Consider the following 12756-nt stretch of genomic DNA (forward strand, 5'->3'; position numbering starts at 1 on the left):
TCTTTTTACTGAAGATAAAGAAGTCATCAACCTCACTAAGAAGAAAAAATATATAACAAAATAACTAAAGTAAATCCTTCTCTATTGATACAGTGAATATAAATGGGTTAAATGTTCTCGTCAAGAAGCGGAGTGGCAGAATGGATTAAGAACATCCATATGCTGTCAACAGGAGACACACCTTACACACACAGGTATAAATAAGTTAAAGTCAAAGGATGGGAGGGGAAAAAATACCAAGCAAGCAGGAATGAAAAGAGAGCAAGAGTGGCAATATTAATATTTACCAAAATAGACTTCAAGTCAAAATTCATATAAAAGACAAAAAAAGGACATTATATGAAGATGAAAGAGTCAATTAGCCAAGAAGACACAACAGTAATAAGTATCTACATATCTAACGTCAGAACCCCAATATTTACAAAGTAAACTCTAACAGTTAAAGGGAGAAATAGATCTACAATAGTTGGAGACTTTAATACACTGCTTTCTGATGCTGGATAGAACAACTAGAAAGAAAGTGAATAAAGAAACATAAGTCCTGAATAACATGAATCAATTGGACCTAATGGGCAGATAGAGAACACAGCACTCAACAGTACTACAATGAGCAGTCTACTCCAAAGCACATGTGTCCTGAATCAACCAGATTTTAGGATACAGAAAATTTCAAAAGATTGAAACCATACAAAGCTTCTACTCTGATCATGATAGAATGATGCTATATATATCAATAACAATAAGAATAAGGAAACTTAACTAAATTCATGGAAACAAAATAACACTACAAAAAAAAAAAAATGTGTCGCAGAAGAGATCAAAAGTGAAATTTAAAAATTACTTAGAATCAAATGAAAATGAAAACACAATTACCCAAACCTTAGGGATACAGTGAAAACAGTGCTCCGAGTGAAATTCAAAGATATTACAGTAATACTAAGACACTAATTACCATTTTTACTGTGCTGATATTTGTAATGATGGTTCAAAAGCAGAGTAAAACTACTTGGATCTTAGCTTAAATCAACTATAGTAGTCAACATGTAAAATAAAACTTTTTTTTTCCATTCTAGTTTTACTTAAGAATGTAGTTGATAAAGAGGTAAAAATTATTAATTATATTAAATCTTGGTCATGGTATACACATATTTTTAGTATCCTATGTGACAAAAAAGGAGCTCTGGTAGCGTAGTGGTTACAAATCGGGCTGCGAACCACAAGGTCAGCAGTTCGGAACTACCAGCTGTTCCGCAGAAGGAAGATGAGGCTTTCTGCTCCGTAAGGACTTACAGCCTTGGAAACCCTGTACAAGGTCACTATAGGTTGGAACCGACTCCACGGCACATAACAACAACAACATATGCAAAATGAAAGGAATAGTTAAATGTGCTTTGCTGCATAACTGAATATTAATTCAAAAAAGCACTCATGTGATTGAATTGTGAGCTGGCCTAGCTACTTTTTTCACTGACCATTTTTGTTTGGAAGAATGTCTAACAGACCAACAATGGCTATTTGAGCTTAAGAACTTTGGCAGACATTTTCTCATATGAATTAATTGTATCTGTCGCTTCAAACAAACAAACAAAAACTGGCAGTATTTATTGCCTTTGCTAAATGCAACCGTTTATGCAGAAATTAGGATTATGGAGAAGCTTTTTCTGCCACCATGAACCTGACAACCTCTCTTCAGATAAGGTAATTATTGACATTAACAAACGTGAATTTGTTCCTATTGCTTTATAACATATTACAACATTTGCAAGTTCTATATTATTTGCTTAACTAATACTTTAAAAATTATATTCCAAAATTATGCATGGGTCTCAATCAATTCTCAGTGCAAGAGAGAAGAGTTGATTTTAATATAATAGCATAAAAAGCATATTAATGTGATTTGAGTCTTCATTTTAACTAATTTTTAAGAAACTACCATTTGACAAGTTTTCATGTAGTATCAAAGAAGTATATTCACAGTTCTCTGTTGTTGTTGTTAGGTGTTATCGAGTTGGTTCTGACTCAGAGTGACCTTATGCACAACAGAATGAAACACTGCCCAGTCCTTTGCCAATGTCACAATTGTTGTTATGCTTGAGCCCATTTCTGCTGCCACTGTGCCAATCCATCTTGTTGCAGATCTTCCTCTTTTTCATTGACTCTCACTTTACCAAGGATGATGTCCTTCTACAGGGACTGGTCCCTCCTGATGTCAGAAGTATGAGAGATGAAGTCTGGCCATCCTGGCTATAATTCCTCCAACACAGGTTTTTTTTTTGTTGTTGTTGTTGTTCTTCTGGCAGTCCATAGTACTTTAAATAATCTTCTCCAACACCATAACTCAAATAGTCTTTGGTCTTCATCAGTTCTATAGTCTTTTTTATTCATTGTCCAACTTTCATATGTATATGAGCCTGTTGAAAATGCTACAGCTTGGGTCAGGTTCACCTTAGTTCTCAAACTGACATCTTTGCTCTTCAACACTTTAAAGAGGTCATGTGCAGCAGATTTGCATTTCTTGACTACGGCTCCCGTCAGTGTTGATAGTAGATCCAAGCAAAATGAAGCCTTTGACAACTTCCACCTTTTCTCTATTTATCATGATGCTATTTACTGGTCCAGTGGTGAAATTTTTTCTTTTCTTTACACTGAAGTGCTTTACTTTCCTTTGTTTTCTTTACCTTCAGGCTGTAGTCTTTGATCTTCATCAGTAAATATTTTAAGTCCTTTTCACTTTCAACAAGCAAGATTGTATCATCTGCATATCTCAGGTTGTTAATGATCCTTCCTCCAATCCTGATGCCACATTCTTCTCATTTGCTTAGCATACAGATTGAATAATTATGGTGAAAGAATACAACCCTGGCACACACCTTTCCTGATTTTAAGCTATTCAGTGTTTCCTTTTCTGTTTGAATGACAGCCTCTTGGTCTATGAACAGGTTCCTCATGAGCACAGTTAAGTGTTCAGGAAGACCCATTTTCGGCAATGTTGTCTATAGCTTGTCATGATCCACACAGTAGTCAGTAAAGCACAAATAAACATCTTTATGGTATTCTCTACTTTCAGCCAAGATCTATCTGACATTAGTAATGATATATCCTTTATTAAAAGGTATATAGAAATATATTAAAATATTTCTTTTCTCCTTAACCCAAAAATATCCCCTGAAGTCTTCTTAAACCTAATAGTAGTTTAGCTTAACTAATATAGAATGTCTGCCTGAGCATTATGCTCTCTTGCTCTCTATTTGGGATCAAATTGACAACAGGAATTTGAAAGATTAGATAGAAACCTATGGGACAGTGAATTTGCTAATGGGTATGAACAACTCAGAAAGGGAGGATGAGAATGACTGCACAACTTGAAGAACATAATCAGTCGCACTAAATTGTATATGTACAAACTGTTGATGTATGTGTTATTGTGTATGTTCTCAACAAAATAAAACTATAAGAACAATATTCCCCTTTCAACTACTTATCCATGTGAGGACAAGTTTTCTTTATATACTTAAGTCAGATCAACATATATCAACAGATTGAATGTAAAAGCAGATATGAGACTGACTCTAGCAGTCTTCTGTTAAACATTATTAAAGTGGCCTATAAATATGAAATAATGCCACTTGTCTCAAAAAAAAAGAGGCATATGCTTAATACCAACTCTCCAAATAAATTAAGGAAAAGTTGGCAGATCTACAAGACATTGACAAATCTGCAAGTGCCATGGGAGGTTAACATACACCTTTCAAAAACTGGGGAGTCAACAAAAGAGGCAACAAATCCTTACAGCAAGAAACATTCCCACCCCCTCTACACACAGAGTAGACAGAGATGGGCAACTTGGACATTGGATACCCAAATGGGGAGGGAGGGACTACAAAGGCAAGAAGTGACTGGCTTACAAGCTTTCAAGAGGGAACCCAGAGCTAGGGGGTATGGAGGAAGGCAGAATCATCAGTGAGTACTATCCAATTTGTCTAGGTGGAGCTGATTAAATGAAATACAGATGGGTTACTCGCGATACTGTAGTGAATAATGGTTATCAGGACAGAATGTGAGGGTTGGAAATGCGAAGGTAGACGTTTTGTAGCAAGGACGGGAGTGATTATTTTTCCAGTCTAGGAGCAGAGGTCTCTGGGACCACCAATGGAGAAGAGCCGAGAGCAGGACCCTACCCAGAGAAGCAGGGATGCCTGAGATGGAGACAGAGAGGATGACATGGAGGGATGAAGTGGCTGGGGACTTTGGATCCAGAGAGGGAGAGGGACTGTGGGCCGAAGACTGGGTGGGGGGGGGAAGTGTAGAGGACGGGTTTCTAGGATATGCCCTTTGGTCGGAAGATGATGCATGGAGGGGATTGGAACCATGGCAATGAAATGATATATGATGGAATGAATGTAAAACTAAAGTTCTCTCATGTAAACTATCATATAACTCACAATAAAACATTTTTAAAAAATGAAATAATACAAGGGAAAAAAAACAAAAAACTGAGGAGTCAAGTAAACCGAAAATCAGTAGGAGAAAAAGGAAGAATTGAAAAATAAAGATGACAGTAATAGTCTGTGCCCATGTAATGTTTTATCAACTTTTTACAAATACTATCTTGACATCAACAGTGCTAGGAAACTAGGGAATGTACCTTAATCTACATTTTATAAAACAGAAAATAAAGGCCCAGAGAAGTTAAGTTCTAGTTCAAATCAGATAGCAAGCTAGCAGCAAAGCCAGAAATAGAGACGGGTTCTCCTGTCTCCAAGGTAAACCCCTTTCTTATAAATGAAGCCTTTGTATAATTTTCTAATTTCTTTTCCTATCTGTCTAGCTCAGATTTTGAGAAAACTATACAATTATTATGTGGAAGTATATCCATATACAAAGCTGATCTTCTATCTTTCTCTTCTCACCTTTGCCCTCCACATACTCTCTGAAGAGTACCTACTTCCCTAAATAATATGCTAATGTTGAATTCATAAATGCTACCAATTGTTCACCCTGGTCAGAAAATAGTGCAAGCTTAGCAGAGCACATTTACACTTCAGTAATGGGTAGGGAAGGAAATCATTATTTACTGGAAATGACACCCCGAGGATTTTTGCTCACTTATTATCCTTTGGCTGTTCATGACTCTTGAATCTTTCATCAGACACAGCCAGAAGCAATTTTCAAGTTGTAAAGCAAATATACTGTCTTTTGAGGGCTTACTTTCTAAGAAAAGTACATCTAGGACTGCACATGTAAGGTCTATGAGGCCCACTCAGGTGCTGATGTCCAGGAGCTACAGGAAAGGCCCAAATCAACCCAAGATGGGCTTGTGTGAACTGGAGCCTTCATCAGAAGGCGAGGCTTTCTGCCATTGGAGCTCAGCATCAGAGGGCGAGGTTTTCTAGGAAGTTCAGAGACAGAGCAAGACCAAAAGCACGGAAGAAAACAATGTTTATTGTCTTTTTTTCTATATGAACTGAAAAATCTGAGTTAAAATATAGATCTGTTGTTGTTGCTGTTAATGCCGTGGAATAAGTTCCAACTCATAGCCACCCTGTCTAGAGTTTCAGGGGAGCAGCTAGTGGCTTTGAACCACCAGCCTTGTGGTTAGCAGTACAGTGACTAGCCTACAGCACTGCACCAGGACCCCACGGGTCTTTTATTTGTCATTAATCCAAAGAGAATCCCCAGCAAGACAGGAGTGAGGCCAAATTTCACATTTTTTCATAAAGAACAATGAAATCGCCTTGGAGCCTTAAAGTCATGCTCAACAACAGCTTTCTATATGATCCACAGAACACTACTTACCTCTCCATCTAGAGGAAATTGGAGCCCTGGTGTGGCGCTATGGGTTAATACACTGGACTGCAAAGTCGGTTTGAACATCAGGGTTGGCTATTCAAGCTCACCAGCCACTTCTCAGAAACCCTATATAGGGTCATTATGGGTCGGAACTAACTTAACATCACTTAACAACAGCAACAACGACTGTCTAGAATAGATAATTGTGGTCTTGCCTAAAGGCCAATCCTGCGTGGCCCCTTCATAATCGATTAAGCTGATGGTAAAAGATGGATGTGAAAAGAGTCCCTGGAGTCTTAACTTGACTCTTATCACCATGTACTTGTAGGATCATGGCATGTCACTTCTCTGAAAGCCTGAGTTTCCTCAGCTGTAAAATAAAGGAGTCACTTAGTTAAAGATCCCCTGTGTCTCCCCATTATAGATAGAATACAATCCAAACCCCCTAGTCTGGCACTCAGGACCCAGCCTTCTAACCTATCACTGCATCACTGCCTTCCTGTTTCCTCAACCCATCCTCCCCATCCCCTCTCGTCCACGGCTCTCTCTGTGCCAGACTGTTCTACCTAACATCTCTTTTGCTCTCTCATCCTGGCTTATATGCTATCTATTTTGAATCTCCAGGACTCTTGTTTTCACATTTTTTTCCTAACTGGAGGTACCCTGTTGTTGTGGTGATGTGCCGTGGAGTCCGACTCATAGCAACCCTGTACAGGGTTTCCGAGGTTGTAAATCTTTACGGGAGCAGAAAGCCTCATCTTTCTCCCACAAAAGAGCTGGTAGTTTCGAACTGCTGACCTTGTGGCTCGCAGCCCAATTCATAACCACTACGCTACCAGAGCTCCTTAGAGGTACCCTGTAAGGATAGGTTTAGTTGAATTGCCGAGGGCCCTGGCAATACTAAGTACACAGTAGGTGATCACATGAGTAAATGTTCTAAGTGGTTCTACACTAAACAGCTGTAAGCATGAGTGTGTATGTTATACCTGCCCCTTTGGAAATCCTTTGATAAGAATAAACATAGGAGCTCTATGACTAGCTAGAGATAACACTGCCGAGCCTGACCTATCAAAAAAGGACAAAATAGCAGATGAACTTCAAATTGTCTTCTCTATCTTCAAAGCAGGTCCTGGCTCCGGATTTCCAAAATTAAAATTAGAGTGAGGAGACATATAGACAAGACTGCAAATCGTAATAACGAGGATTAGTAATAAAATTCTTCAAAGAAACTATTTCCCAGAGTACTAGTGTTTTTATCAATGAAGCATGTGGCTAGGGCAGAAGGGAGGAGTAGGAGGCCACAGGAGGGTTGGGTGAGGAAGACAGAGTGGGAAGGGTCAAGGACACAGAGTACCTGACATCTCATGACGTGGATAGCTGGCTCTGGTTGTATTTTAAATGAAATCACAGCTCGGTGTAGACACCACGTCTGGAATTACGATCTACCCTGTGATCTGTCACTTTTATATATATACATACACACACACACACACACACACACACACGGGAGTGGAGCGGTTTCCATAGAGAGGAAATATCACAGCCCACTTACGAACAATACAAGAAAAGAAGGATCCTGAGACCCCAGCAGAGATACAAGTTCAGGGTGAAGTTCCTAGGGCAGACCTCCTCATCCTGAAGCTTCTGCCGGCCTCCCTGAGCATTTCCAGTCTGGAGTGAAGTCCACTTACAGGTAAGATTCTGTTTGGGGGGCTCATTTGTGAAGGCTACATTTGTGTTCCCTCTATTAGGCAGGAGGTGCTGAGAACTGGACAGGTGAGAAAAAAGGAAAGTCGAAAGCACCTCTGAATGCCACCCCAAGAGAACACAATTCTGAGCACCACACTCAGTGGTTTAAATAAAGAGACATCAGATCACAAACAGACTAGGGGAAGATTTCTTAGGGGGACAAAATGAACCTTCTCTTGTTGGTATATAGATAGACTTGCTTGGAATAGGCAGAACATATTCATACAAATCTATTTTTCTTGACAGAGTTGAATTGTGAACATGAAAAATAGTTCTTGGTGATAGTTTACAAACTGAGGGAGGGAGGGCGGCGGCAGGGTGGTGCAGGGGTGGGGATAGAAAGTCGGGGATATTATTCCACATCAGATGCAGGGGAGGAGGATGCTTGCAGTTTTTGTGTCCTAGGTGCCAGTCTCTCAACTGTATCATCTCCTTTTATTCTCCCAACACATCTGGGAGGCACACCTTGTTTCTTACTGATAAGGCAAGTGAGACAGAGAGGTGAAGTGACTCTAAGACAAGGATGAGACTGAAAGAGTTTCTGAACCCATATCCTCTGCCTCCTAAGTCCAGAATCTTTTCCACTGGGAACCCTCAGGGTGGAGGGCACAGATACTTGTAATAACTTAGTACTACCGTGAAGTGCAGAGGTCCTGGTGTGGCGCTGTGGGTTAATGTGCCAGACTGTAAATTCGTTTGAACTGCAAGGTTGGTGGTTCAAACTCACCAGCTGCTCCTTGGAAACCCTATATAGGGTAGCTATAGGTCGGAACCAACTAGACAGTACTTAACAACAACAACCATGAAGTGCTGGTGTGGCACTGTGGGCTAATGTGTCAGACTGCTAAATCAGTTTGAGCTGCAAGGTAGGTGGTTCAAGCTCACCAGCTGCTTCTTTGAAACACTATACAGGGTCACTGTGGGTCGGAATCGACTCGACAGCACTTCACAACAACAACAACCATTAAGTGCAGAGTGGGGTGGGGTAGGGGAATCAATGGCTGTGTGATGCTTAAATTTGATGTCTGAGTCTTCTGAGAAATTCTGTTTACAATCTCTTCCTGTAACAGAGCTAACAAGCAAAAAACAAACAAACAAAAAATCCTGAGAATGGATTAAATAAGAAAATTTATATAAATATTGCAAATAACCAATACTCTTCATAATAAATCAGTTTTCTCCTGGCTGCTCCTTGCTCTTCAGAGGAGGGGTCTTTCATGTACAAGGGGGCTTCAAAAAGTTCATGGAAAAATTCTATTGTCTTTCAATTACAAACTTTTTGAAGTCCCCTCTTATTAATTCTCATCAGTTCAACGACACTGGGTCTGTGCTAAACTTAAACACTTGCATGAATCTGAAGGAAGGAAGGAAAGGAGAGAGAAAGAGCATGTTATACAATGCCTTTCTGAAATGCTTATAGGTTGCCCGGATTCTGCAGTTACTGTTTTATTTTATTTTTCAATTCCTCATTTTCAGCTTAACTTCATGTCAGTGTTGCAGATAAACTGGGCAAAATGGATCAAAATGCAGAGTTTGAAGGAAGGACTGGCATTTAGCAAAGCTGTGGAATGCATGGCTTTCGTTTCCTGGTCTCACCACCCCACAGTTTTTCTCTCTAGTACTTCCTCCTTGGTAGGTTGTTCTCTGAACTTTAGGCTGGCTCAGGTCCCTCACATTAGGGCTTAAGTGTGTCTTAGCTCTGAGAAGTAACTGTCTATTCTTCTCCAAAAATGCTGTTATAATAACCCAAAGAATGATCAAGTTTCAGGTATTTGAAAGGAAAAAAGAACTAGGTATGGTGCTCCCCTAAACTCCTTAAACCTAAGGGAAGTGGCCACTTATGTTCATGGCAGTTAGAAGGAAAATCTAAAACCTTTATGTGGTCTCACTTGGGGTTACGGTAAAAGTCCCCAAAGAATGTAAGAGGAGAAACTTGCTTGGGAATTAGACTACAAGGGAGGAGCAAAAGACTCCTTCTTTGTGGAGGATTTCTTTTCTCTGCCTTGCAAACTCTATCCGTAAACAAGTCCTACAGAGAAAATGTTCAGAAATGGATCAGAACCTGCCTTCCTCCTCTGCCCAGACATTTACTTTGATGATGAAAATATCTAAGACCACAAAGAACCTTTACATTTTATTCCAGAACTAGGACCAATACAAGGCAGTCCTGATGTGGCACTGTCAGCTAATGCATCAGACTGCAAAGTCGTATGAACTGCAAGGTCGGTGGTTCAAGCTCACCAGCTGTTCCTTGGAAACCCTATATAGGGTCGCTATGGGTCAAAATAGACTCAATGGCACTTAATAACAACAACATATCAGGTAGAATGCATATTTCATGATACAGATAGATGCTCTTCGCTTTAAAAATTTTCAACAAGTACTGAAATCAAGACAAGCTAACCAAACTTCTCAACCTTGCCTTTACTGGAGCTGAGACTATTTGCAGAAAGAGAAATATCTGCTACCCTCCACTGGCACACACAGGACACTCACTCCCAGGCGCTTTTTGCAGACCCTTTAGATACCATTGGCAATCCCTCCACAAATACAGTTTCTTTTTGCTGCTAGTCTTGAAATATTAAAATTAAGAAAGTAACATGTTATTCAAGGCACCAACATATTTACAAGTTAACTGAAAAATTAAAAAAAAAAAATTTTTTTTTTAATGTAAATAAACGGCTTAAAGGGCTCTCCCTGTCCAGCCCTAGAGAATTACTTTTGTAATTGAGATCAGACATGTAGCATATCTAGAGACTTGCCCCACTGCAAAGGGAGATCTTCTGGAATTTTTCCCAGGAAAACTGTAAGAAAGTATGTGTTGTTGTTAACTACTATCCAGTTCATTCCAACTCATAACAACCCCATGTAAGGTTTGAACCTCAAACCTTAAGATTAATAGTCTAATGCTTATCCTATAGTGCCACACCAAGACCCAGCTACTTCATATCTAGAAATCCTCAAGTGTCTCCAAATAAATATGCATGATTAAAAAGAAAATACTTGCCTTTTAAAGGATTTGCCTTCTGCAATGTGTAATAAAACATATATACAGAGAAAGTATACATCCATAGAGAGAATTTAAAAGAGGTGGCTTTGCCTTGAAAATAAATTAAGTGCCAAACAAAAGTACAAGTATGTGTGAATAGTAGTTTCGATTCTTTGGGTTCTTCAGTTCATTCAATATACTTAGTGTGCTCCACAGTGTAAGATACTATGATCTTTTCAGCCCTTCTCAACTGTCCCAAGTGGTTCAGCTGAGAGTTAAAATGACATGGAAGGAAAGCCTCTGAGTACTGAAAGGTCTGACATTGTAGCAGAAAGGATAATGACAAAGAAAACCAACACTCAAAGGCTCACATCTTCAAGGGACTGACAAATTCAGAAGCTCACTTAACTCTGAAGGCAGAGATAGAATCCTAAGATTGAGTTGGAAGCAACCTGTATTTGGAGTTAGTTTGTTACTATTTGCAATTACTGTGTAAAAACCCAGATGTTTGAGGAAGAATGCTGAAAACTGTCCTGGGAAGGAGTTAGAGAGGAGAGGGGGGGAAAATATTTCTTACCTCATTTCTGGAGGTTGCACTACAAGTTTGAGTGAAGGTGGAGACAATGGTATGTAAATCCACCGTGAGGGAAAAGGCTGAGGACAGCTTCAGGATGGGTTTTCACAATCTCTTATTCTAACTTCCATTCACTTTAGAGTCTTTTTCATTTGGTGGAAACACAGAAATCATTTACTTCTCCCAATTCCTTGCGTAGAGGATCACTTGCTTTCTAAAGTAGAAAAAGATTTTCACAGATGAAAATGCTGAGATACAGGCATTCAAGGGACATGCTTAAATCGCTAAGCTTGTTAATGGAGGAACAGAACTAAGGGTCAGGTCTGTGAAAGGAGCAGCCTATGAAAGGAAATGGGAGACAAAGGAATAGAGTGACAAAGAGAAGAAGCTTCACTACAACTGTCCCATATATAATAAATGCACTTCTAAATGTTAACCCTTTCACTTTTGTGATGTGTTTTTTGGTTGTGTAAATGCTTCCAGGGTTAAAATTACTTCCAAGCTTTAAGACGCCTTTGAGGTTTATGGTAACTGAAAACCATAGTAATATTTCTGCAGAAACTAACTAAATGTTAAATAGTATGGTTATTGAACATACTACTTAAAGACAGAATAACTTCATTTTCTACAGAGATAAGTCATTACACCTCCTACAAAATATTCTCCAAGAATTTAGGCATGCAATTCTAATGTAAAGATGGGGTGGAATACTTAGATCAGTAAAGGGTGTTCCTCCGTGGATCATCAGCATTAGTTGTTAAGTGCTCTTGAGTCGATTCCAACTCATAATGACCCTGTATAGGGTTTCTGAGGATCAGCTGAACTGTCAACCTCGTGGTCAATGCTTATCCCATGATCCCCACGAGGACTCACCTATTAGAAAGAAGTGCAAATTCTCAGACCCTATTGGGCCCTGTAGGATAAGCACTGAACTGCTAACCATACTAACTAGAAGGTTGGCAATTCAAACCCCCTAACCGCTCTCAGAAATCCTATACAGGGTCTCTATGAGTTGACACCCGACTTGAAGGCACACAACAACAAAAATTGATTCAGAAGCCCTAATGATTTAGAATCTCTGGGAATGGGGCCTATAATTTGTGTTTAAATAATCCCTCCCCATGATTCGAAGCACTTGAAAGTTTGAGAACCACTTACTTAAATTAAGGGAAAGGTGAAAAGAATCTGCCTTGGATAGGGTGAAGGAGGTGATACGTAGCCAATAAACACAAGTCAAAATACAGCACAACAAGGATATTGTTTGACAGGATCAAATTACCTGGTTTATACAAAGGGGCTTCAAAAAGTTCATGGAAAAATTTCATTATCTTTTTATTCCATTTTTCCATGAAGTTTTTTTTTGTTTTTTTTTTTTCAGTTTCCATGAACTGTTTTTTTAATGTTTTATTGTGAATTATGTGATAGTTCACATGGGAGCTTTACATTCATCCTATCGTATATTGTTTCATTGCCATGATTACAATCCCCTCCATGCATCATCAAACAACTAAAGGGTATACCCTGCAAGCTTGCTCCCTCGTCGTCAGCACACAGCCCCTCTCCCTCTCTAGGTCTAGAGTCCCCAGCCGCTCCATCTCTCCATGTCATCATCTCTGCCTCCATCTTTGGCATCACTGTTTCTTTGGGTAGGGCC

The sequence above is a fragment of the Chrysochloris asiatica genome, unplaced genomic scaffold, assembly GCF_000296735.1.
Source record: "Chrysochloris asiatica unplaced genomic scaffold, ChrAsi1.0 scaffold00050, whole genome shotgun sequence".
Lineage (NCBI taxonomy): Eukaryota > Metazoa > Chordata > Mammalia > Afrosoricida > Chrysochloridae > Chrysochloris > Chrysochloris asiatica.